This window comes from Ahaetulla prasina, chromosome 1 (genome assembly GCF_028640845.1).
Source record: "Ahaetulla prasina isolate Xishuangbanna chromosome 1, ASM2864084v1, whole genome shotgun sequence".
Taxonomy (NCBI): domain Eukaryota; kingdom Metazoa; phylum Chordata; class Lepidosauria; order Squamata; family Colubridae; genus Ahaetulla; species Ahaetulla prasina.
Genome location: NC_080539.1, coordinates 187980499 through 188007317, shown reverse-complemented (window position 1 = coordinate 188007317; position 26819 = coordinate 187980499). Strand labels below are relative to the sequence as shown.

General features: G+C 41.0%; 1 protein-coding gene and 1 long non-coding RNA gene across 2 annotated transcripts in view; one reads left to right on the top strand and one right to left on the bottom strand.

The window, feature by feature from the left end:
- TRPM8 (transient receptor potential cation channel subfamily M member 8) overlaps nt 1-26819 on the bottom strand; it is a 657600-nt gene that overhangs the window by 405327 nt on the left and 225454 nt on the right. The window lies entirely within an intron of this gene.
- LOC131199512 (uncharacterized) overlaps nt 1-26819 on the top strand; it is a 255514-nt gene that overhangs the window by 145291 nt on the left and 83404 nt on the right. The window lies entirely within an intron of this gene.

Here is a 26819-nt window from a genome sequence, read left to right as displayed (position 1 = left end):
TGTTGAATGAGATTATACATTCCGACCAAAATGGCTTCCTACCAAATAGACAAATAAAGGACAATATAAGAATAATAATAGACATACTGGAATAGTACGAAGCGCATCCAGGGAAAAAAATGGCTCTTGTTTTCCCGGATGCCCAAAAGGCCTTCGATAACCTCAATTGGCAATTTATGATTAGGCAAATTAGAAATATGAAAATGGGAACTAAATTCAAAAATATGATGGAGGCAATTTACTCGATGCAAAAGGCAAAAGTAATAATAAATGGAGACACCACTAACACCTTCCAAATAACCAAAGGGGTACACCAAGGATGTCCACTGTCACCACTCCTTTTTATCTTAACATTGTTAAATAGCATAAGTATTGTTAAATAGCATAAGAGCAAATAGAGGAATAAAAGGAACAAAAGTTAAAGGAGAAGAGTTTAAAGTACAGGCCTTTGCAGATGACATGGTATTCATCATTGAAGAGCCTTTGGAATCTGGTCCCACCGTAATACAAGAAATAGGAAAATATGGGGAAGTGTCTGGACTTAAAATCAATAAAGGGAAAACTAAAATGATAGTTAAAAATTTAATAACCAAACAGAAGGAAGAATTGGAAAAGGAAATGGGTTTACAAATTGTAAAAAAATTATAAACTTAGGGATATGGCTAACGGCAAAATGTCCATCACTTAAGGAAGACAATTATATGGTATTAGCTCAAAAATTAAAGAACGATTTGGAAAGATGGGGGAGGTTACAACTATCACTTTTCGGTAGGATAGCAGTTATTAAGATGAATGTCCTACCTAAATTGCTATACTTATTCCAGACAGTCCCCATATTATTAGACAGAATTTTTTTTGGAGAACTTAATAAAATTACCACAAAATTTGTTTGAGCAGGAAAGAAGGCAAGAATTAAATTATCATCTCTTCAAGATAGTAGAGATAGGGGTGGCTTTGGACTTCCAGCATGGGAACTTTACCATAAGGCGGCATCTTTGGTTTGGATAAGGGAATGGGTTAGTTTAAATAATAGAAGAATTTTAGCATTGGAAGGCCACGACTTACAAAAGGGGCGGCACACCTTCATGTGGGATAAAGGAAGTGTCAAGGTTCCAGAAAAACCTCTTCTGCAATAAAAAAAACTCAGAAGCCATTGTTTTCCAGAGTTCTTTACTAGCGTGAGGAAACTGGCACACGATGAGTGAAATTCCAAAACTGAATTTCCGGATTCTTTTCCCAGTTATACAAACCCCAAGAGTCCCACCCCCCTGACCCCTTTGATGGTCACATGGTCCCACGTTCTCCCAGTTCATTCGAATATCTTCTTGCCACTCTTCCTGCAGATGTGAACACCATCCGACCTTGACCGCTTGAAGAATGTTAACATACCCCTCAGCCCCCCTTCTTCCCCTCAGGGGAAAAATGTGGCAGCGTCTGGAACCCTAAAGTCTAGTATGGTTTCCAGGCCTGACAGGCGTCCCCCCTTGGAAAAGAAGCTATATCCTAAGAAAGAAAACAAAGAGTTGATAAAGAAGAATGTCAGTGGTCCACACTTCCCTTCTACCCCCCCTCCCCTCTCCAAGAGGTTTTTTAGGTTTGTCAGGGAAAGTGTCGTGAAATTGTTTAATCAAATTGTCCGCATTTACTTTCCAACTTTTGACCCAAGTAGATTCAGATAATGGATATCCCTTCCAGTGGACTAAATATTGTAATTGACCTCTGTATAGTCTAGAGTCAAGGATTTTCTTGATTTCATAGTGGGTTTCACCTTGGATTATCAAGGGTGGTGGGGGAGCGGCAGGTTGAGGTCTCAGACCAGACTGTCTAGCAGGTTTTAATAAGCTGGTATGGAATACCGGGTGTATTTTCCCCAACATTCGAGGGAGCTTTAGTTGGACGGTAACGGGATTAATAATTTTTACAATGGGGAAAGGACCCAAAAATTTTGGACCAAATTTTCTGCTGGGTATTCTCAACCTCAGATACTTAGTAGATAAAAAGACTTTATCTCCAATGCAAAAAGGGGGTTGAAGGGAACGGTGTTTGTCAGCTTGGGCTTTGTAATTCCGAGCTGTCACAGCTAAGGCCTTTTTTGTATTCTCCCAACCTTTTTTCAACGAATTCATCCAGTCCGTTAGGGAAACGGAAGTGGGGGGTTGCACAGGGAGTTCAGGCACTGGAACGAAGTCCATGCCGGTGGTTACTTGAAAAGGGGTTAACCCCGTGCTGCTGTGTACAGCATTATTATATGTGACTTCTGCAAATGGTAACAAATCTGACCAGTTTTCTTGTTGGTAATTTACATAACACCGTATGTATTGTTCTACCATCGAGTTCAATTTTTCAGCCGCTCCATTGGTCTCCGGATGGAACCCAGAACTAAGTCCTTGAGACGACCCAATGGACTGTAGGAACTCCCTCCAGAACTTGGCTGTGAATTGAACACCCCTGTCGGATATTATCCTTTTAGGAACTCCATGCAGTCTGTAGATGTGTTTGACGAAGAGCTTTGCTAATTTTCTCACCGATGGCAATCCACTGCATGCAGTGAAGTGGGCCTGTTTAGAGAACAAGTCTACTACGGTCCATATCACTGTATTTCCCCCACTAGGTGGGAGTTCAACAATAAAATCCATGGCAATCTCTTCCCAGGGTCTGGTGGGTTCGGCTACGGGTTGTAGGAGTCCAGGGGGTTTCCCTGGTCTGGACTTCATGGTGGCGCAGGTAGCACAGCTCCGGACATAGTCTTCGACATCTGATTTCATTTTTGGCCACCAGAATTGTCTTTTAGCCAAGTGGAGAATTTTCAAAAATCCAAAGTGACCTCATAGGCGAGAGTCGTGGCTTCTCTGTAGTATAGGCAGCCGCATAGCGACGGGTACATAAATCTTGGTTCCCTTCCAGGGTATTCCATCCCTTAAGGTGAGGTCTGGCAAGTTTTCTTTAAACCAAGCATCGTCAGCGAGTGCTGATTTTAATTCCGCTAGTAGTTTATTTGGTGGGATGTTAGTACTATGGCATGATCGCGGTCGAGTAAGTGCTTGGCTGGCCGGTTCGCTATCGGGAATCATCGCATGTATTACCTCTTCGCGTTGGCTGTCAAATTGTGGTTTCCTAGATAGGGCGTCAGCCAGTAGATTTTGGTCGCCGGGGATGTATTTGAGGGTGAAATGGAACCGTTTGAAAAACTGAGCCCATCGAACTTGTTTGGGAGAAAGCTTTCGAGGGGTTTTCAAGTATTCGAGGATTTTGTGGTCGGTCCACACCTCAAATGGTTCTTTTCCCCCTTCAAGGAAGTGTCTCCAGGAGAGGAGTGCCCAGTGCACTGCAAAGGCTTCCTTTTCCCAAACTGCCCATCTGCGTTCAGTGTCCGTCAGTTTTTTAGACACGTACGCGCAGGGCATTAGATTGTTGTCGGTATTCCGTTGTAATAAGACAGTGGCTACTGCTACATCACTTGCATCAGCTTGGACCACAAAAGGTTTATTTGGATCCGGGTGTTGAAGAGTTGGTTCCATGGAGAATAGGCGTTTCAGATGTTCAAAGGAACGTTGGCAGTCCATTGTCCAAAGTAGGGGTTGGGTAGGTTTGGGTTTGGCGGGTAATGGCCCAGTTTTTAGCAATTCTGTTAATGGTAGAGCTACTTCTGCGAAAGAAGGAATGAATTTGCAGTAAAAATTCGGGAATCCCAAGAAACTTTGAAGTTGCTTACGTGTGCGTGGCGGTTGCCAATCCAACACCGCTTTTACTTTTCCTGGGTCCATTTCGATACCTTTGTTTGATATCTGGTAACCTAGGTAGTCTAGGGATTCCTTATGGAATTCGCATTTGGAAAGTTTGACATATAGCTTGGCCGCTAGGAGCTTTTTAAGGACTTGTCTGACCAATTTGATGTGTTCTTCGATATTGTTTGTGTAGATAAGAATATCATCTAAGTAGACAAGAACCCCATTGTAGAGATGGGGGTGCAGGGTTTCATTAATTAGTTGCATAAAAACAGCTGGAGCCCCTTGGAGGCCAAAAGGCATGACACAGTATTGGAAACTGCCCAAGGGGCAGTTGAAAGCTGTTTTCCATTCATCACCTTCCTTGATGCGGACCCGGTAATAGGCTTCCCTTAAATCCAATCTGGTGAAAATTTTGCCTTTTGATAAGTGGTTCAACAAATCGTGCATAAGTGGTAAAGGGTATGTGTTTTGTATGCAAATTGCATTGATATTTTGAAGTCAATACACAATCTAAGCGAACCATCTTTCTTTTGTTTGAATAGCACGGGCGCAGCTACAGGTGATTTTGCTGGTTCAATGAACCCTCTGGCTAGGTTAGTGTCAATGTATTTTCTTAGTTCAGACATTTCGGCTGGTGTCATTGAATACATTTTGGGTTTTGGTAATTTTGCCCCCGGGTGCAATTCAATTGCGCAATCAGTTTGTCGGTGGGGGGGTAAGAGGTTACATTCATCCTCGCTAAAAACGTCTGATAAATCCATGTATGCTTTAGGGATGCGTGGTTCATTAGGAGATGGATTGGATATGGTGGTTGTTGGTTCCTTCTGGTGGTCATTTTGGATAGGGGGAATTGGGTCTAAGGGTCTGAAAGTCCATATAATTTTCCTGAATCCATCCTCCCATTTGATTGTGGGTTCCCATTTGTCCAGCCAAGCTAAACCCAGGATGATGGATTCTGACATCTTGGGAATTACTATGAATCTTATAAGTTCATGATGGGCTCCAATTTCTAAGCGAACCAGTTGTGTGATTTGGGTCGCTGGAACGCCACCAATCAAGGTTCCATACTTGGTGGAATTTAATTGGGTGTTTCAAGGGAAACGTTTTTATACGGAGTTGGGCGACCGTAGAGGTTGAAATTAGGCATCTGGTGCATCCTGTGTCCACAATAGCCTCTAAATCTTTTTTGCCCCCTCCCCCTGGAATTACTAAGTTTACTTTGATAGCAAATGGAGGAATGGGTGCACTCACCATTAGGTCGTTTTCTGCTTGGTTTGAGTCATCAGGAGGTGAATCAGATGACGGAAGGTCAGTAGGGAGGTTTATGGCTTGTCTCGCAAAGCGACTGGTATTCGGATTCCTTCGAGGGGGTCTGCGTGGTTGGGTAGCATTTGGTGGGCGATACTGTGGGAGGGGTGTTGGGGCTAGGCAAACTGACGCCCGATGTCCTAGTTTTCCACAACGGTAGCATTTGATTATTGTTGAAGGCTGAAAGGTGGAGGGTGTGGTTGGTCTTAAGAGGGAGGGTCTTGTAGGTGGTCGTTGTGGAGTTGTAGTTGGTGATTGGCTTTGGAGGGGGTTGAATTCTCTGTCCAGAGCGATGGACACATTGTACCAGTCATTTAGTTGTTCTGGGATTCCTCTGGTGGAGCAGGCTTTTCTGATGTTTTGATCAATCGCCTCTTTGAAGTAGTGGAGGACAATGCGTTCTGGCCAATGTCTAAGATTGCCAGCAACCCTTCTGAAATCCCATACAAATTGTTTTAGAGGTTTGTTACCTTGCTTCATCTTTTTAAGGTGGTTTCACATTCTGCAATTAGGTCATCATCTTGAAACCGGTTGCGAAGCAGTGCCATGAATCCGTGAACATCGTTTAGTTCTGGTGCATGTTCATTGTGTAGTTGAGCTATCCATTCTGAGGCTAGCCCCACGTTCATACCATCTGAGATGGCATTGATTAGGCTTCTTTCTGATGGGTATTGATGTCCATATTGTTCAACGTAAGCCTCAATTCTGCTGAGAAAGTAAGCCAGGTGGTGTGGATTCCCTTGGTTTGAAAGGGAGAGGGGCTGGGTGAGGGGTGCAGGTGGGTTTAGCTGGCCTGCTTGCGGTTGAAGAGGGATTTGGGGGACGGCCATTGCTGTTGTGGCTGGTTGCTGAGTTGTGAAGGGGGGTGGAATTCCCCCTGGCTGCTGAGAAGGAAGTCTTTGAAATGCTTCAGCTGATGAGGCATAAAAGAAAGGTGCTGAACTGGCTGGTTGCCATTGGTACTGGATCCACCCTTGTCCAGGATAAAATGCCCAACCAGGAGGAATAGAAGCAGCTGGAGGCAGCGTAGGCCTCTGTTGGCGGGAAAAGTCAATTGGAGGGGGGAGTTGTGATTCCCCCCAAGTCCCTGGTGCTGCCTGAACTCCCTGCCATCTGAAGGAGAGAAGGGAGGTCCTCCTGCGTTCATCGGAACGGCTTTGAGCTTCAGTAATTTCTCCCTCTCTGGTGGGAGGGAAGGTGAATTTAGGCTGAGCTAAAGGCTCTCGAGGTGGGTGAGCCGAGCTTATACGAGGCCTCACTTCTAAACGCTCAAAAGTTTCAGGGAGGTCTAATAGGGACTGGGATTTCAGGGGGTTTCTCAGGTCCCAATCCAGTGACTCTCCCGATTTTCCGGGTTTTACTGTCCTCCAGTGAGGTTGAGAAGAGGGAGGGGGCTCTCCATTCCGCCCCGGGGAAATGTTTTCTCCCGAACGACAGCTTACCCATGAATCGGAGTCTTTGGGCTGTGCTCCAAGCTGACAAGCAGGCTCTATCACTTCGGGTTTTTGAGTCATATCTTCCGATGGGAAGTAGGGGATTTCAACTAAATCGTCAAGCTTCTGTGCTACTTCCATCTTTACTGGGTCTTTGCACCGCTGTGGAGGTTGAGGAGGCTGGGGCTCAGCACCCCCCTAACGGGCCCCCTCTGAGCGGAGGAGAGGGTACCGTTAGCAAAAGAAAGTTAGGCGTTTTGAAATAATGTCAAGGTTCCAGAAAAACCTCTTCTGCAATAAAAAAAACTCAGAAGCCATTGTTTTCCAGAGTTCTTTACTAGCATGAGGAAACTGGCACACGATGAGTGAAATTCCAAAACTGAATTTCCGGATTCTTTTCCCAGTTATACAGACCCCAAGAGTCCCACCCCCCTTACCCCCCCCCTTTTTTTGTTTACATTTATATCCCGCCCTTCTCCGAAGACTCAGGGCGGCTTACAATGTATAGGGCAATGATGGTCCCTTTGGTGGTCCTTTGATGGTCACATGGTCCCACGTTCTCCCAGTTCATTCGAATATCTTCTTGCCACTCTTCCTGCAGATGTGAACACCATCCGACCTTGACCGCTTGAAGAATGTTAACATACCCCTCAGCCCCCCTTCTTCCCCTCAGGGGAAAAATGTGGCAGCGTCTGGAACCCTAAAGTCTAGTATGGTTTCCAGGCCTGACAGGAAGTAAGACACATTCATATTTTCACAGACATAGAATAAGAGACGCAGTGGTACAGAATTGGCAAGACATAAGGAAAAAACACTACATGAAAATTCCTGGCTGGTTATCCACTATGGAAGCGATGATCCACCCCAACACACTAGACATAAGTAAGATGCCAAGATATTTGGAAATATTAGACAAACAGGGAAAACTCAAAAATATTCAGATATTAAAGGAACAGGGAATATCTATACTTAGATTGGTGGCCATATTTACAATTGCAATCCAGATATAAGGAAGACATGGAAGAATTTGAAATTGATATGGAATCAAATCAACTAGACAAATCATTGATAGGCCCAGAAGGAAAATTAATATCTGATTAACCCATCCAAGACGGAGTGGCTGTGGATACCAGCGTCCTGGCACAGTCAGCTAATTCCATCGCTGACTGTGGGGGGCGAATCATTGGCCCCCAGGGAATCGGTGCGCAACTTAGGCGTTCTCCTGGATGCATGGCTATCTTTAGAAGATCATTTGACGGCCATCGCCAGGGGAGCTTTTTATCAGGTTCGCCTGATTCGCCAGTTGCGCCCTTTCCTGGATCGGGACTCTTTATGCACAGTCACTCATGCCCTCGTTACTTCCCGTCTGAATTACTGCAATGCTCTCTACATGGCGCTCCCCTTGAAGAGCACCAGGACGCTCCAACTGGTACAGAATGCAGCCGCGCAGGGGATTGAGGAAGCGTCTCGTAGCTCCCATGTAACACCTCTCCTGAGCAGGCTGCATTGGTTGCCGGTAGTCTTCCGGGTGCGATTCAAGGTTTTGGTCATCACCTTTAAAGCGCTCCATGGCATGGGACCGGGATATTTACGGGACTGCCTGCTGCCGCCATTAACCTCCCATCGACCGGTGCGCTCTCACAGGGAGGGCCTCCTTGGGGTGCCGTTGGCCAAAAAATGTCGGCTGGCGGCCCCCAGGGGAAGAGCATTCTCTGTGGGGGCTCCAGCCCTGTGGAATGAACTACCTGTGAGGCTACGTCTTCTCACTGATCTTCGGACCTTTAAGCACGAGCTGAAAACTTTCTTCTTTCACTAAGCAGGGCTGGCCTAATGATAAATTTTAATTGAGGGTTTGTTAGTGGGGTTTTTAAGGGGTTAATTTATTTTATAATTTTATTTATTTATTTTAAATATTCAGCTTATTGAATCAGATTTTTAATGAATATTGTATTTTAAATTTTTTTTTTTATTGAAAGAGTTTTAAAAAAACAAAAATATTTTCCCCCCTTTTTTCCCCCTCCCTCCCAAAAAAACAAAAACAAAACACCCCTCCTCCCCACCCCCGGCTTCCCGGTCAATCACAAGGTAAAGTTATACATAAACCAAACATAGAATAAAATTTTCCTTCCAATCCAAATAACCACATCCAAAGCTTTTCGCCTCCCAACCCCTCCCATTACATAAAATAACTTTCTAATTATTCAAAGGCAATCTGATATTTCTTAATCTGATATCTGTTTTGTAGATAATCAATCCATTTTTCCATTCAATTAAATATCTTTCCTCGTATTGTCTTTTAAAACGCTGAGATTTTAGCCATCTCAGCCAAATTAATAACTTTCAATATCCATTCTTCTATTGTAGGTATCTCTTCTTTCTTCCAGTATTGTCCAATCAATAGTCTTGCTGCTGTTATTAAGTTCAAAATCAATTTAGTCTCAATCCCTGTACAATCCGTTATAATTCCCAGAAGGAAAAATTGTGGCAGGAACTTTATCTTCTTCTTCAGTACATTTTGAATAATCCACCAAATTCTTATCCAAAAGACCTTAATTTTCTTGCAAGTCCACCAAATATGAAAATATGTAGCATCATCACAATCACATCTCCAACATTTCGCTTGGATATTAGGATACATACATGATAATTTTTTGGGATCTAAGTGCCATCTATAAAACATCTTATAAAAATTTTCCTTAAATTCTGTGCTTGTGTAAACTTAACATTTCTAACCCAGATTTTCTCCCATGTTTCCAACATTATTGGTTCCTGAATATTCTGTGCCCATTTTATCATACAATCCTTTACCAAATCCTTTTCCGAATCTATTTCAAGCAACACATTATACAATCTCTTTATATGCTCCTGGGTCTGATTTCTAATTTGCTTTATTAAATTTTCCTCCCTTTGTATTATACCAATTTTTTGATCTTCTTTCCATCTAGCACTTATTTGCCCATATTGAAACCAAGTATAATTCCTCCCTTCTTCATTTAATACCTGTAATGATTTTAATTGCAATCTACCTCCTTCAGCATACAAAAGTTCTTTATAAGTAATCATTTCCTGTTTCTGTTCTATATTTATATTCTCTATTGCATGTCTAGGGCTCGCCCATATAGGAATCTTGTAATCTAATTTATAGGAATATTTTTTCCAGATCCGCAAAAGAGCACTTCTCAACACATGATTCTTAAAAGCCCTATCCACTTTTTTTTCATAAAATAAGTACGCATGCCATCCATATAACAAGTCATAACCTTCTATATTCAAAATTCTTTCCTCTGTTAAGTTAAACCAGTCACTTATTACTGAAAGGGTTACTGCTTCATAATATAGTTTAAAGTTAGGCATTCTTAAACCACCTCTTTCCCGTGAGTCCTGTATTATTTTCATTTTAACCCTCGCCTTTTTACCCTGCCATATAAATTTATTAATCCCACTCTGCCAATCTTCCAAATTTTTATCCTTTTTAATTATAGGTATCATCTGGAACAGAAACAAAAATCTAGGTAACACATTCATTTAATAGCCGCAATCCTTCCCAATAGGGATAACTGCAATTTCTTCCAGCCACTCATATCATTCTGAACTTTTTGCCATAGCAAGTCATAATTATTCTTATAAAGTTTCTTGTTCGATGAGCTAATATAGACCCCTAAATATTTAACCTTTTTTACTACCTCAAATCCTGTCATTTCCTCTAGTTTTTGTTTCTGTTGTATAGACATATTTTTAATTATCACTTTTGTTTTATTCTGATTTATTTTAAATCCTGATACCTTTCCATATTTATCAATTACTTCCAACAAAAATCTACTTGAATTTATAGGATTCGTTAACGTAACCACTACATCATCTGCAAAAGCTCTAACTTTGTACTCATTTTGTCTAATCTTAATTCCCTCTATTTTCATTAATTCTCGTATTTTATCTAATAATGGTTCCAGAGTCAAAACAAACAATAATGGTGATAAGGGACATCCCTGTCTTGTTCCTTTCGCAATCTTAATAACTTCTGTCAAACTACCATTTACTATAATCTGTGCTGTTTGCTCTCCATAAATCGCTTTAATTATTCTAATAAAACAGTCTCCAAATTGCATTTTCTCTATTAATTTAAATAAAAAATCCCAATGCAATCGATCAAAGGCTTTCTCTGCATCCAAAAAAATAAGTGCCGCTGAAGTATTCTTCTTTTCCAAATATTCCAATATATTAATAATCTGTCTAACATTATTCCTCATCTGCCTCCCTTTTATAAAACCAGATTGATCAGTATGAATTCTTTGTTGTAAAACTAACATTAATCTATTTGCTATTATTTTACAAAATCTTATAATCATTATTTAAAAGTGAAATCGGCCTGTAGTTACCAGGTTTAGAGCAGTCTTGCTCCTCTTTGGTATTAGTGAAATAAAAGATGTTTTCCATGACGGGGTATTCCCACCCTAATTGTATCTGATTAAATAATTCTTTAAGTGGGCCTAATATTTCATCCTGTGTTTTTTATAATAAGTTGCTGTAAGACCATCTGTACCAGGGTTTTCCCATTTTAATTGTTTAATTGCCTCCACTATTTCTCCAGTAGCTATCGGCCGATTCAGCTCCTCCTCTGTTCTAATGTTAGAATATTAACCTTATAATCTTTCAAATAATCATAAATGTCCCTATCCAATATTTTGTCTTTTGCATATAGTGCAGTATAAAATTCTGAGAATGCCCTTTTAATTTTATCCTGTTGGTATATCTCTTTACCTTTATATTCTATTTTTTGTATGACACGTGCTTTCTGTTTCTTCCTTAAATTATATGCCAACCATCTCCCAGGTTTATTTGCATTACAAAAGGTATTATGTTTAGCATATTGTATATTCGTTGCCACCTGGTCTGCCATTAACATATTAAATTGACTCTGTAATATTTTTATAGCCTCTTTAAGTTTATGATCTTGTGGGTTTTGAATTAATAACTGTTGCTTCCTTTGAATTTCTTCTTCCAAATATCTACGCTGCCTTTGTTTATTATTCCTTTGCCTGTTGTCCAAGTAAATCAATATCCCTCTAATAAACGCTTTGCTCGCTTCCCACACAGTTCCTATAGGTGTCCCTTTGTACATATTAAAATCAAAAAATTATTTTAACTGTTTCTTACAATAAGTTACATTATCCTCATATCTAAACAGATTTTCATTCAACCTCCATGTTCTACCACCTTTTTTCCCTTGTAATAATTCCATCCATACTGGGCTATGGTCAGTTAAACACCTCGGAAATATCTTCGTTTTCTTCACCCTAGAAAGCAAGTCATTAGAAATTAAAATAAAATCAATGCGTGAAAAAGATTGATGCCTATCAGAAAAAAAAGTAAAATCTCTCTCATCTGGATTCCGTAACCTCCATATATCTCTAAACTCAAAGTCTTCCATCATTTCAAAAAAGGATTTTGGTAATTTTGCATGTATAGGTATCTTCTTGGAGGAGGTTCTCTTTTCCCTTCTTGTATCAATTACTCCATTCCAGTCTCCTAATAAAATAAACGAACTATAATCCCAGAGGGTCAACCTCTCATGTAACATTTTGTAAAACTTTTCTTGTTGCTGATTAGGTGCATAAATACCTATCAACAAAGTCTTTTTTGCATCTATCACCAGTTCAATAGCAATAAATCTTCCTTGAATATCTGCCTCAATTAGTTTAGCTGGTATATCCTTCCTGATATATACAACAATTCCATGCTTCTTTTCCAAAGCTGATGCAACAAAATGGTTACCCAATTTTGAATTAATTAAATATTTTTGGTCTGATAATTTTATATGTGTCTCTTGCAAACAAATCACATCATTTTTAAATTGTTTCAAGTAGTGAAATATTTTCCTTCTTTTCTGAGCTGAATTCAAGCCATTAACATTCCATGACAAGATTCTATTTGCCATTACTGGCCTCCTGAAGCTTTGAAGTAGACAACGGAAGCTCCTCCTCCGGTATCTTCCGTCTAGCTCCTCCCACAGCTTCCATAATGGGATCCTGACTTTTACTTTGAGACTGTTGCTCTTCTTTACGCTTATGGGCTCCTCTTGTCACCCTTTGCTCTTGTGGTTCCTCTAATACTGGCAGCAATAAAGGCTCTTGGATCACCACGCCTTCTTGAGTCTCTTGAAGTTTTTCTATCACTTCTATTTCGACTTTCAAAACTGTAGAAAGAAAATCCTTTGCCTTTAAAACAGTGTCAATTCTATATCTCCTTCCTTGATAGAATAGTGTCAGTCCAACTGGCACCTCCCATCTGAATTGAATCTGATGTTTTTTAAGTTCTTGTGTAAAAAAAGCAAATTCCTTCCTGTCTCTTAACATCTTTGAAGGAATCTCTTTCAACACCTTCAACTCCTGTTCTCCAATTTTTAAAGTTGTCTGATATGAAACTTGCAGAATTTGATTTCTCATAGTCCTTTTCACAAAATAAACCACAATGTCCCGAGGAAGCTTTCTCTGTCTTGCAATCCAAGAATTAACTCTATATATTTATCAATTTGGTAAGCTACCTCTTGGGAGTCCACTTCAATAAATTCAGCCAATGCTTCTGATATAATTTTTCTTAAGTCTTCTCCACGCTCTTCTTTCATACCACGAATTCTAAGAGCTCCTTCCATAAGTTTATATTGTAATATCACAACCTGATCTTCATTTTGATCCACTTTTTTCTGAACACCTTTCATTTCGTCTTCTAGATGCTTATTTGACTGAGAGATCTGTTGCATTTCCACTTCCAATCCTTCAATTTTTTTACTCAGTCCTTGAACTGCCATAAGAATATCTTCTCTTATTTTTGCATTAAAATTCTCCATCATCTCTTTTTGCCTATCTTCAGAAAGTTTTAATTGTTCTTTCAATATTTCCTCAAGACTTGGTTCAGATCCCTTCTTCCAGAAGGCTTTAAAGGTTTAGCTGCCATTCTGTCTTCAAAAGAATCAGGAATTCAAACTTAATAACTCTCCTTCCCTCCTTTCAGTATAAAAACTCCGTTTGTAACAATCCACAAGTAACGCTGCTTCATCGTACTAAAAATTTTACTTTCACTTTTAGACGCCATTTTAAAAGTCAATTAATCAAAGACAAAGAAAGGTTTCAAGTTTCAAAAGGAGTCGGTACTTGCCGTGCTGATTCTGCATCAAAGATCGAACACTTGTGAAATTCCCGTCTGCTTGGAATATCAATCAATTTAATAAGTCCTCTAGAGCAGAAGCGACATTCCTCTCCTTTTTCCTGATAAAAACAGGAGCGTGCTGAAGTTGGAGGGAGTGGAATTCGGTGGGGTCATAAATCCAGGAAAATTCGCTCTTGAGAGCAAACCCCCTGTCAGACCTGCCACTCTTCCACAACTCTTGATAACCTCTTTCACCCAGAGATTATGCTAAGCTCAGTGAACAGTGATTTATTTTCTGTTTCACTGACTTTTACAATCTTCTAACACGGAGTGCTCTGTTAGAGCACCCAGCAGGAGGGTGACGTCACTGGAGCCGTATTTTAAATTTTTTTGATATTTATGTTTTATCTATGCTGTATAAAAAAGGGCGGTATAAAAATACAAAAAATAAATAAATAAATAAATAATACAAATACCTACTAGAGTTTGATAGAATGGAAGAGGTGGTAAAAGAACCGAAGATTGCATGGTCAAAGAATATAGGGCACAATATAGATTTAGATAATTGGGAAATAATCTGGAATAAAAAATTAAAATTAACCAAATCTACTGCTTACAAAGAAAATCAATATAAGATGCTTTACCACTGGCACCTAGTGCCAGCTAGGTTGGCCAAAATATACCCGAATCCAAGTCCAAAGTGCTGGACATCATTCTTTCATGTATGGTGGATGTGCCCCGAAGCGAAAAAGTACTGGGTTAAGATACAGGGATGGTTACAGGATATAACAAAATGCCAAATTGAACTGAATCCAGAAACATTTCACGTGGGATTGCTTAAGATAAAACTTGATAAAAAAACAAGATATTTGATTTTGCACATTCTAACAGTGGCAAGGATTGCGTTCGTGTAATATTGGAAACTCAGTAGCATACCACCAGAGAGTCTGATTATCCAGAAAGTATATGCTTGTGCAGAAATGGATAGGCTTACCATAGAATTACAAGAAAAAGAAGATTCAGAATACTACGTGGTCTGGGAAAATTGGTACACATTGACAATCAATAGAAATAGAAAACAATATATATATATATATATATATATATATATATATATATATATATATATATATATAAGGCTATTGATGATTAGATGCATATAATGTATATAGAAATTATATGGAAGGTAGATCCGAAATATACAATAATGTCACGGTTCTGTTGAATATGTACAATTGTTATGAAAAAAGAAAATCGTAATAAAAATAAAATAAAAGAAGAAGAAGAAAAGTAGATTTATACTTCTTACTACCGTGTTTCCCTGAAAATAAGACCCAGTAATATTTTCTTTGGGTTCCGAAATTATGGGTTTATTTTCGGGGGATGCCTTATATTTTTTGAGTGCCACCACGATGAGGTGGGAGGGGGATTGCAGCTGCCCCACGCACCCCACACGGCTTACCTCTAGAACCCCGCACCAGCCCACTTTTTCTTCTGGCACCTGTGTAGCACCATAGCAGGAGGACGAGTGATGTGCTGGTGCCGTAGCGACGAGGTGAGGCAGTTGTTGGGGCATGGATGGCCTGGTGAGGGGGCCTTGAGATAAGCTAGTGCAGGGCATGTGGGGCAGCTGCATCCTCCCTGCCTCACCTTATGGCCATAGCATCAGTACATCGCTTGGCTTTCTGCTCCAGTGTCACGCCGGTGCCAAAAGAAGAGGTGGGCTGGCTGCCATGTGGGCTCCTGATATCATAAAAACATATCAATTGTTCAGTTGAAAGTTTTATAATATTAAATGTGGATTTGAGGGTGACTTCTGTTTCATCCATTACCAATAGTGTCTCTTTTTTTCTCTATATCTCTGATACACATCCAAAACAAGTCTGAAATATCTTATTTAATATTGTTCTGCACCATGTTTACAATCTACTTACTAGCGTAGGTGGTTACTATCAATATCCACTTATGCTTGATCATAATTATGTGCCAGCTGCACAACTGTTCCACATCTGTGGCATATCAAGAACTTGTACTTGCCTAGCAACCATTTCCAGTACAGCAGCAGTTTTAAAACCTTAGCACATCTGGAAAAATTTCTCTATGAAACAAATAACAGCTGCAGCGAAGTTAATATTTCATTTACCCTAAATGTGAAAGGATTTCTAACCAATATTTCCATAACAATAGATTTTTGTTCTTAGAAAAACTGAAGCAGGAAAGAGATACATTTTCTGTCCCAGCATTTTATAAATTATAGATTTAGTAGCTATTTCTGTAGCTGGGTAATATATCAGAGTTTTTGGAATACTTGAAAGTGGTTGCACTGTCTCCAGTTTTTTTTTTTTTTTTACATTTATATCCCGCCCTTCTCCGAAGACTCAGGGCGGCTTACAGTGTATAAGGCAATAGTCTCATTCTATTTGTATATTTACAAAGTCAACTTATTGCCCCCCCAACAATCTGGGTCCTCATTATACCTACGTTATAAAGAATGGAAGGCTGAGTCAACCTTGGGCCGGGCTTGAACCTGCAGTAATTGCAGGCTACTGTGTTCTAATAACAGGCTCCTTACAGCCTGAGCTATTCCGGCCCTATTAGTTTTTGACTAATATAAAATCATGCACTGCATATATTTCACTTCTGTCACTGGAGTTTTACAGATTTGCACCATTAGGGTAATAAAACTACTTTTTAGTTACATGTAACCGATTTAAATCCAATGTACAGTTTCTCATTTTAAGAAGCGTTCTGCTGGTTTCTGGCAAAATCTAATTTTAATTGGTTAGCTTTTGTTAAAAAGCCTACAAACATAGCCAGAACAGTTTTTGAAAACTATTTCTTAAACAATAAATAAATTTTAACTTGATTTTAACACACAGCAACCTTAATAAAATTAAAAGGTAGACAGCACACTTGAATAAATAGGAAGGGGAGAAGAGGGAATTAAGACAAGCCTGTATGTTCCTGAAAGAACAAAATATATTTGTATAGACATTTCAACAGAATAACTGCATTTCAAAAGATGGAGAAATATGTTTACAGCAAATCCATATTTCAGTGCTTTAGAGTAGATCAAAACACATCCTATTTGTAAATGAAAAGGAGATTCTCATGTATACTTCAACTAACTTAAATCATTCTAGTAATGCAGATTACCGTATATACTCGAGTATAAGCCGAGTTTTTCAGCACGTTTTTTGTGCTGAAAAACGTCCCTCGCTTATACTGGGTCTATCTGACTTATACTGAGTTTTTTTTTTAAGCCCCTCGGCTTATACTCGAGTATATACGGCTTATACTCGAGTTTTTTTTTTTTCTTTTTTTCACATTTTACCGGACGGTGCGAGGAAGCCCTGCCGGTGCAGTGAGAGGGCGGGGCGGGGGAGCCGCCAGCCTTCTCAGCTGAGGGAGGGAGGGTTTCCCCAACCGGTAGGTGCCTCATTTCCCACCCTCGGCTTATACTCGAGTCCCCAGTTTACCCCAGTTTTTGGGGTAAAATTGGGGACCTCGGCTTATACTCGGATCGGCTTATATTCGAGTATATACGGTATGCTGTAGTAAAGTTCAGTGTGTTTAGTCCTGCATCATATCTTTAATTCAAAGGTGATTTAGTAACAACTTAATTGTTTATTATATACTTTCATAGGATTACAGTACTTTATCCATCCTGGGTCAGGCCATGAGCTAGTAATGATTCTGCACATTTTCTCTATATAAATGCATCCATTTAAGATAACATCCAGAATTAAAAACAGAATTTTCATCCTTACAGGATTTGAATGTTAATAAGGTAAGTTGTTTCCAAATTTATTTATAAAAACCATCCCATTAAATGAGAAGGTCATTTAATAATAACAAGTGAATCAGCACATTGTTTTTGATAGTAAAGATCTAAGTAGAATATATCCTTATATAAAAAACAATTTGTTGAATTTATGCATCACTAGTCAGTCTTGACAGAACAACTCATATTTAGGAAGGCAAATGTATGCTTCCATCATTTAACTGAAAGCTAGTCTCTTGACATAGCTTTCAGAAAAACAACCCACACATTATTACTGACTCTTCCCTGATAGCATTATTGGCTGTGCTGGTTGCTTAATGAAAAATACAGTCTGGGCACAGCAAAAAAAAATGGCATGGATATTACTTCTGCTAAACTGGCCATTCATAACATTGAAGATTAAAATGAGTAAATATGTTTATTTACAGTTCTGTACTAGTGGCTTTATTAGACTTCTTTTTTTTCTTCAATATTTAATTGCATGTTTACTAAATAAACTACATAATATTCCAATTCAGGTTTAGGTAGTTATTGTTCTTCCTCCCTGCAGAATATGTTGGAATATTATTCATTATACCATTTTTCTAATAACAAGGCATAAAATAATTTATTTCTGAAAATGTTAAAAAGGCTTATTGCATTAGTTTTGTTTTTGATTGCTCTGTGATAACAGATGGAATATTGTAATCCAAACATTATTTAAACATTGCTTTATCCTTATTATCTAAATTTATTTTAAAGTTAACTGTATAAAGCCAAAGAAAAAGCCTATAACTTTTATCTAGAAGTTCTACCAAAAATGTTCATACAAGAGGCAATTATAGATTATAATGCAGGATTTAAATAAAACTAATACTGACACAACCAAACATCTTGGTTAATCTTGATAAAGCCCAAGAAAGAAAAAAACACCATCTAACATACCTTAGTTACTAGACTACAGTCCTATGCTACTCCGTGCTTGCCTTGGAAAAGTAATGTCTGCAACAGAGGAGTTTTGAGATGCCACTCATCTCCAAGCTCCTCCTTTAGAGCTGTCTTGTTTCATCTGTTAACAGGGAGAGAAGCTGAAGAAGGTGAGGAAAAAACAAAAAAATGCAACTGAGTTGTAATGAGGCAGTTGAATGTATTGGCAGTTGAATGTTTATAGTGTTGAAAGGAATGAAAAATCATTCTTATTTAAGTTGCTATGCAGAAGATTGCTGTGATTTAATTTAAAGTAAAACAGCAAAAAATATAATAAACATTTATTTATTTGGAAATATTACACAGTATGGCTGCCCATCTTACATATATAAGTTATATATGGTGGCAATTCTTTCGACAAATCCTTAAGAAGCGACCCACAAATACTTTATAAAAATCTATAAGTATGTTGAGCTGTTATTTATATCAAAGCTTCATACTGTTTTGATTTGCATTTTGAGTTTTTATTTTGAGTTTTTTCCTGCTATAACATTGATTATCTGAAATGTAAAGATTAACTACAACATGTAGATTTTGCAGGAAATATATTGATCCCAAATACATTTTATCCCTGAAAAGCTGCTATTTCTAATCACAAATCAATGAACAAAGAAGGCAATTTACACCTAATCTACATAAATGGTATATTGAATACTGACATGATATTTCCCACAATCAGATCAGTGTTTTTCATTTATAGCCTATCAATACTAATTAATATGGCTATTATTTCTATTCATGCATTGCTTTCTTCCATTAATTGATAGTCTTTGAATTTTCTTCAAAATATTTCCTGAATTAAGCTTATCATAATTGCATATTATTTTTATCATGGAAATTTCATTCTATTAGACAATGCAGCAATATTAGTAATTCTACTAGTACTACTCCATAATAACACTTGGGAAATCTGGAGACCTACTTATTCTCTTACACTATATGGCTCTCCAGATTCTGGAGTGACCTGAAAAATACTAATAAAGCCTCTATTTCTTAAAAAAAACCCACAGCCATCCACATATTGAATAACTCTGTCATGGTCAAGGTCTTTGTGATAATACAGTAACATATTCATTTCCTTAAACCTGAGTCTTTGCCCCATAGTGTATGAAATGAACAGCAGGGATTTTTAGAGGACAAGGGAAGTTGAAGACATCTTCAAATGTTTCTTTATAGCTGTAAATTTATAGTATAACTAATTATTATAATTTAAAAACAGAATATATTTCAACATAGAGGAGAAGAAGGTGACCAAACTGACCCATTTGCTTAACAGTCTGCTGCTGAGACAAATATTCTTCTCCAAATCTCCACCTGGTATATTATAATTAAACCAGATTGAGCAGGCTGAAAATGCCTTTCTGCTCATTAAATTGACAGAGCAAATGGGAGATCAGAGGGAAGATCAAGGGACTCAACAACAAAATACTAAATGAGAAATAGGAGATAGGATGAGAACACAACAGAGATGCCAGTAGTTGCTGATCAAAATCTCAGCTCTTTCTACATCAATGCATATGAGAAATAAATGGGAAGAATAGAAATTATAGAACCACAGAACTGGTAAAATTTTATAGGATTCTATTTAATCCAGCTTTTGCTGAACAAACTGGGTTGGAAATATCTGTTGTTTAAAACCTGGAATAGCTGTTAAATGATATAAGCTTTTCTTTTTCCTTTTTTTCTATGCTTTTAATGTAAAAAAGTTCAATAAAGTATATATATACAAAAAAAACCCTGGAATCTCTGATTGGATAGGTATGATACACTAATTCACTATTCCAAATTGCTTGGATAATATCCAAATTTATTTTTGAAATCTTTTTATTTTATTTTATGATAATAAATTATTAGTTTCCATAAAGACCATTTCCAACAACTTTTAACACTTTTGGTGTTTCCAAGGCCTCAAAGTCATCAGAGGCAAACAGTGTATGGCCACTTCTTGTTTTCATGGTTTCTGCATTTGTGAATTTGCCTAATAGCAAAAAAATTATTTATAACTGAAAAATCTATACTTTTCATGGGCCTGAAGAGCAACAAAACATTTGATTTGCCCAATGTGTACATTCCAAACTGAGATTTCAGGACTTCTGGTTTTGTGTCATGGCCAGATGGTCAGAGATAATGGGGTTTCGCGAATCCCGGCCAATTCTTCTCCAATAGGAGGCCCTAAGGGGCCAAAGTCACCCAGGAGGGATTCCTTGTCGATTATGGGAAAGGGGCGGCTCTCACGCTAGATCCAAGGCACCCAATAGAGAAGAGAGACAGCCATTATGGCTGGAATGAAGCTGGGGCAACTGAAGAAGAAATGAGCTGGAGCGGTTTGTGAACAAAGGATTGGAACTGGGTGAGGCGATTTTCAGCTTTATTAGAGACTCACCCTAAATAAAAGAATTTTTGAAAGACTCCAAAGTGCAGAAAGCGATGAATTGATACACGGAGACAAATTATAGGCCCAAAAGAGAAATGAAATTTTAATGGAAGAATATGAAGCTTCAAAATATAGAAAGACTGAACTGGAATTTGTGGTGCTGTGAAAAATGATTTTAATTTACTGGAAATATTGTTTGACTGCTGGAAGAAATTATATAATGAAAACTGGTGACCGGAGGGGGGACGTTACCGAACCGGTAGAGATGAACATGGGGGCCCATGAAGAAACTTGTCAGTTTCATATTGGCAACAGACACGGACAGACCCATAGTACTGGGCTTAGCATGTGTCAGCCTCTGCTTCTATATTGATTGCTAGTTACAGCTGCCATTGTAACGGGGGGAGGGGGGAGCTGTCTTGGTTGTTGGGAGGGGGAAGCGAGCTGGAGTGAATGTCTATCTAGATGACATTCTTGTTTACACCGAGACCATGGACAACCACGTAAAACTGGTGAGATCTGTCCTGAAAAAACTTAGAGCCACTGAGCTGTATGCTAAGTTGTCAAAATGTGAATTCCACCAGACTAAATTTGACTATCTGGGGTACCGCATATCGCATGAGGGGATAGAAATGGACCCAGAGAAAGTCCGGGTAGTATTGGAATGGGCGCCTCCACCTACCTGCAAACAACTACAAAGCTTTCTGGGTTTTGCTAACTTCTATTGACAGTTCATCCCCTCATTCACAAAGATTGTCTTACTAACCTCCTGAAAACAAAAGCAGAAGCAAAGCCAAAACCGTCCCGGCCTCTCGAGTGATCCCAGCCTCTCGAGTGGACTACTGAGTGGACTCAGCTGGTTTTTGAAAAACTGAAACGTCTGTTTGCCACCGAGCCAGTCCTTAAACACCCTGACATGGAGGCCCCATTTGTCATTCAGGACAACGCCAGCAATGTGGCCATCGGGGCAGTGTTACTTCAAGCCAATGCTGAGGGAAATTTGCAACCTTGTGCCTATACCTCCCAGAAATTATCCAAAACCGAGAGAAGATGGGCCATCTGGGAGAAGGAGTCTTTTGCAGTTTGTTGGGCACTGTTAACATGGAAACATTTCCTGGAAGGGATGAAGCACCCTTGTGAGGTGTGGACTGATCACAAAAACTTAGAAGCCTTAAAAACGCCCCAAAAGTTGTCACCTAAGCAAGTCCACTGGGCCCAACACTAACCGCTTTAATTTCTCTCTGCACTGCCTTCCTGGGAGGAAAAAATTTAGGGCAGATGCCCTCTCGAGACTACCTCAATACAATAGTGCTCAGGTGGAAGTGATTCATCCAACTGCCCCTTCGAAACAGCTGGTGGCCCCAGTAGTCACCCAGGCCCAAGCCAAAAGAGTCATATCTGGGGACTTAACTGAGCAGTTAAAGAAAGTGTTAAAAACTGATAAGTGGTTTTTAGCCCACTCCAGTGAGTGTACAGTTTAGTCTCACCTGGGTGGGAGCGAAGCTGTATGTCCCTGCCAGCCTGAGGAGTGCAATATTAAAATTCGGCCGTGATGCTAAAGTCACTGGGCATTTTGGATTCATAAAGACATTGCATCTAGTTAAATGACAATTCTGGTAGCCGGCTCTAAAGAAAGACATAGAAGCCTACATGGCGAGCTGCCTTGTATGTGCATCAGCAAAGAAGCCTCTGGGGAAGCCCCCTGGGTTTCTTCAGAGTGTAGCCACACCGGAGGCCCCATGGAAGGAGATATCCATGGATTTTATTGTTGAATTGCCTGAGAGTGGGGAGGGGGGAAATACAATTATTTGGGTGGTTACTGATTTGTTTTCCAAACAAGTGCATTTTATACCATGTTCCAAAATCCCTTCAGCTAAAACTCTGGCTAAACTGTTTGTCCAATATGTGTATAGACTACACAGAGTTCTGGAGCGAATAATCTCAATAGAGGATTCAGTTCCCTTCCCACTTCTGGAATGAGTTCCTAGGGTTGTTAGGCCTTGCCCAGGGTTAAGCTCCACCCACCATCCTCAGATGAATTGGGGCCAGTGAAAGAACTAACTCGGTGTTGGAACAATACCTTAGATGTTACATAAATTATCAGCAAGATGATAATTTTGCTGATAATGCAGCATAATTTTGCAATAATTTCGTAGAGATCACCTATAATAACTCCATTCACAGCAGTACTGGCTTTACCCCGCTCAAGGTAGCCTCAGGCCAAGATTTTGTACCCATCCTAGAGTTGCCTCTGGAGAAACCACAAATTCCTTCATTGGCTGATTGGATCAAACAGCTATGTAGTACCTGGACAGTAACACGTAAGGCCCAAGAAGAGGCTCACCGCGCCCATAAGAAACAGGCTGATAAGAAAAGAATCCAGGCTAGTGATTACAAAGTAGGAGATAAAGTTTTCCTTTCCACCAAGTACCTATAGACTACCCAAAAGTCAAAAAAACATGGTCCTAAATATGTGGGTCCTTTCCCTATTGTATGCATGGTAAACCCAGTTACGGTGTACTTAGAATTACCAAAAACCTTACGGAGGATTCATCCTGTGTTTCATGTTAGCTTACTGAAATCTGAGCATATTTCTTCCCTCCATCCAGACTAAGAACCTCCTCCAGTCCCCATACTCATCGAAGGAGAACAACATTTTGAGGTTAAAGAGATATTGGATTCTAGAAAACATCGGGGGAAGGTACAGTACTTGGTGGCCTGGAAACACTTCCCCTTAGCTCAAGCCGAATGGGTGAATAAGCATGTTAGAGCTTATGTTAGAGCTCCGAAACAGCTGCAATTTTTTTATTCCAAATATCTTGAGAAACCTTAGTTATGGAAATGTACAATTTTGACCTGCTTGTGTGAATTCTATTTTGTCCTTTTATTCTGTTTTTTTTTTTTTGGACTAACCTGTCTTCTGCAGGGGGGCCGAATGTCAGCCTCTGCTTCTATATTGATTGCTGGCTACGGCTGCCATTGTAACGGGGGGAAGGTGGGAGCTGTCTTGGTTGTTTGGGGGGGGGAAGCGAGCTGGTGGAGATTTCTTGTAACAGGGAATGAATTGGAGGAACTTTTCCTCAGCGTTTTCGCTACAGCTGGGAGGCATGCTGATAACCACTCAAGGTCAACCATCCAGGCATACCAGAAGGATGGGACCATCTGAAGCTGCACCTCACATGACCCCCTGGGGGAATGTGGATTGGATAATCCTGACTGGACTCTTGGGGAGAGGGTTTTGGGGATGTTTCTTATATGTAATTTTTGCGCCTATTGTCTCAGACCTTGCTTTTCTTTTATTGCATTCAGTTCATACTCAGTATGAAAATTCTCTATGAAAATGGAGTCAGGGTTTTTCTTTCTTGAGTACTGAAAGGAGTCATTCCTGACAGCATGGTTACTAAAGTGGAATTCCTTCATAAATTGGAGGAGACAAATCCTAAAAATCAGGAAGGGACTGACTGAGTAAGGTGTCAGCCCTGGCGGCCATCTTTAACTTTGGATCTTCAGGACATTCTGTGAGAAACAGGAAGGGGGTTGGATGGAGACGGGGGTATAGCCATAACAACATTCTTTTCCCTGGGATTCAAGGACGTTCAGCCTGCACCTAGAGAGGTGTGACTGGGAAACAAAGCCAGTTGGGACAGTACCTGATTGGTCCATGTGATGGACATGTGGGTGCAAGGGAAGGGACTTTGACTTTACTTTTGATGGGGAAAACCATCATTTGAATGACATTCTGATATTTAGTAAAACACTGGAAGAACACATTAAGTTGGTGTGGCAGGTACTGAAAAAGCTCCTACTGTTGTGACTCTGGCCCCCGAGCCTGTTCTCATGGAGGAGGATGACTCAGAGAGTGAGGGAGAGGAGCCGACAAGGCCTCCCTCTCCAGGTCCCTCCTTCCTAGCAACACCTCAAGTGCCAGTGGAAGGCCAGGAAGAAGGCGTGTCAGAGCCCCACAGATAGAGGACGAGGAGGATCAATCCTGGGTTGACCCTAGGCAGTGTCAGCAAGAGAGGTGTGCGCAGCAGAGGAAGAGGTGTGGCAGGTCCAGAGAGTGCTGAGTCACTAAGCCACACCCCACAGGGGATAAAAGCAGGTGGGGTTGCCATCTGGCCCTTGTGATGGACAAAAGCTACTAAGGATGAACTGCATCGTGTGAGCTTCAGACAGTTTTTGGATTTAAGGCTTGGATTTTCGTGAGTAACTTTTGACCATTCTTTAGACTCCTTGTTGCTCCGACAATGGACTGTACACACACTGACTCTTGATAAGAAACTTGGCTGGCACTTGGAGGGTAGCTGCCAGAACTTTCCTTTGCCAAAGGAAACCAGGTCAACTTGTAAATAAATTGCTGGCAGACGTCCTTCGGCGTTTTCTTAGGTGAGGTGGGAGGGACAGAACATCTTGTCCGTCACCACAACTAAACCATATTTCAATTAAGATGGATCCACAGCAGTTACAGCAGCAGTTACAGCAACTGCAAGCTGATAATCAACTGCTGCAGCAGCAAGTGGCTCACTTGCTAGCCCAACTTGCTGCCGGGAATGCTTCTGCAGCCCCCGCCCCTCCTCCTACTCCTCCTTGTCACAAATCCCCAGTGACAGTGCCGGATCAGTTTTCTGGACAGCCTGAGATGTTCCCGGCCTTCATGGACAGGGCCAGCTATTCATGACTATGCAGCCACAGGATTTCCCAGGCGACCGGGCTAAGGTGGCATTCATGATCAGCCTTCTTTCAGGCTCGGCTGCCCGATGGGCCACGCCCCTATTGCTCCAGGATAGCCCCTTGCTAGTGGACCACCAGGGTTTTTGGCAACAACTGTGCCTCATGTACAAGGACCCCGTTCAGACTCTGATGGCAACCAGGTGCCTTAAGGACCTCCGTCAAGGGAAGCGCCCCCTGTGGGAGTATATTGCCGAATTTTGGCTTTTATGCCAGGACTCTGACTGGAATGATGTGGCGCTGACGAACATGTTCCAGGAGGGCCTCTCAGAGGAGCTGCAGGACGAGCTGGCTCAGGTGGAGGTGCCGCAGACCCTCGACGCTCTGGTGCCACTCTGCCTGCGCATCGACGCACGTCTTCAATGGCAACCGGTCCGTCGCACCCCCCAGGATCCACTGTTGACGTCTGCACCCCGGGTCCTGCGCCAACAGTGCCCCAGGTCGCCCCGCATTTTGTGGCAGCTGCAGAGGAGCCCATGGAGTTGGGAGCGGCCAGACCTCACCTTATGGCCCAGGAATGGAGTCGGAGACACCAAGGAGGGTTGTGCCTGTACTGCGGAGAGCCTGGATATTTCTTGTCCCAGGAAGCGACGCAGAGCGCTCAAGCTGGTCCCAGAATCTCGGTGTGACCAGCCGGAAAACGAGGCCGGCCCGACCTCGGGGAAACCAAGCACTCACCGGAAATAGCGGATGTGAACTCTGGGTCCCCTTGGCATCTGATTTTGGACACCAGGGTGTGGTTGGGTAACCGGTTGGCGGGAATTCAGGCGGATGTGCTGGTGGACTCGGGGGCCACGACAAACTTTATGGACCAGGCCTTTGTGACTCATTTTGATGTCCCTTTGGTTCTGGTCGACCCTCCGATGAGGGTAAAGATGATTGATGGGCGAGAACTGGTAACCGGCCCCATTAACTTCGCCACCCAGCCTTTGCACCTAGCCATTGGGGATCATGAGGAGGCGATCCAGTTTTACATCACAGCGGACCTTCATTTCCCCTTGGTCCTTGGGATGGCCTGGCTTCGGACCCATGATCCTCAGGTGGCCTGGTCGTGGAACGCCATCTCTTTCCTTAGTCTGCAGTGTGTTGACCACATTCATCACACCTGTGCCGGCCAGGATGTCTCCACCTCTGCCATCTCCTTGCCTCCTGAGCTGACGGACTTCACCAACGTGTTCAGCGAGAAGGAGGGGGACCGATTACCCCCACATCGACCCTATGATTGCCCCGTGGACCTCCTGCCCAATGCACCACTGCCTGTGGGATGCCTGTATTCCATGTCTGAGCCCGAGTTGGTCGCCCTCAAGGACTTCCTGGATAAAAACCTGGCCTGAGAGTTTATCTGGCCTTCGACA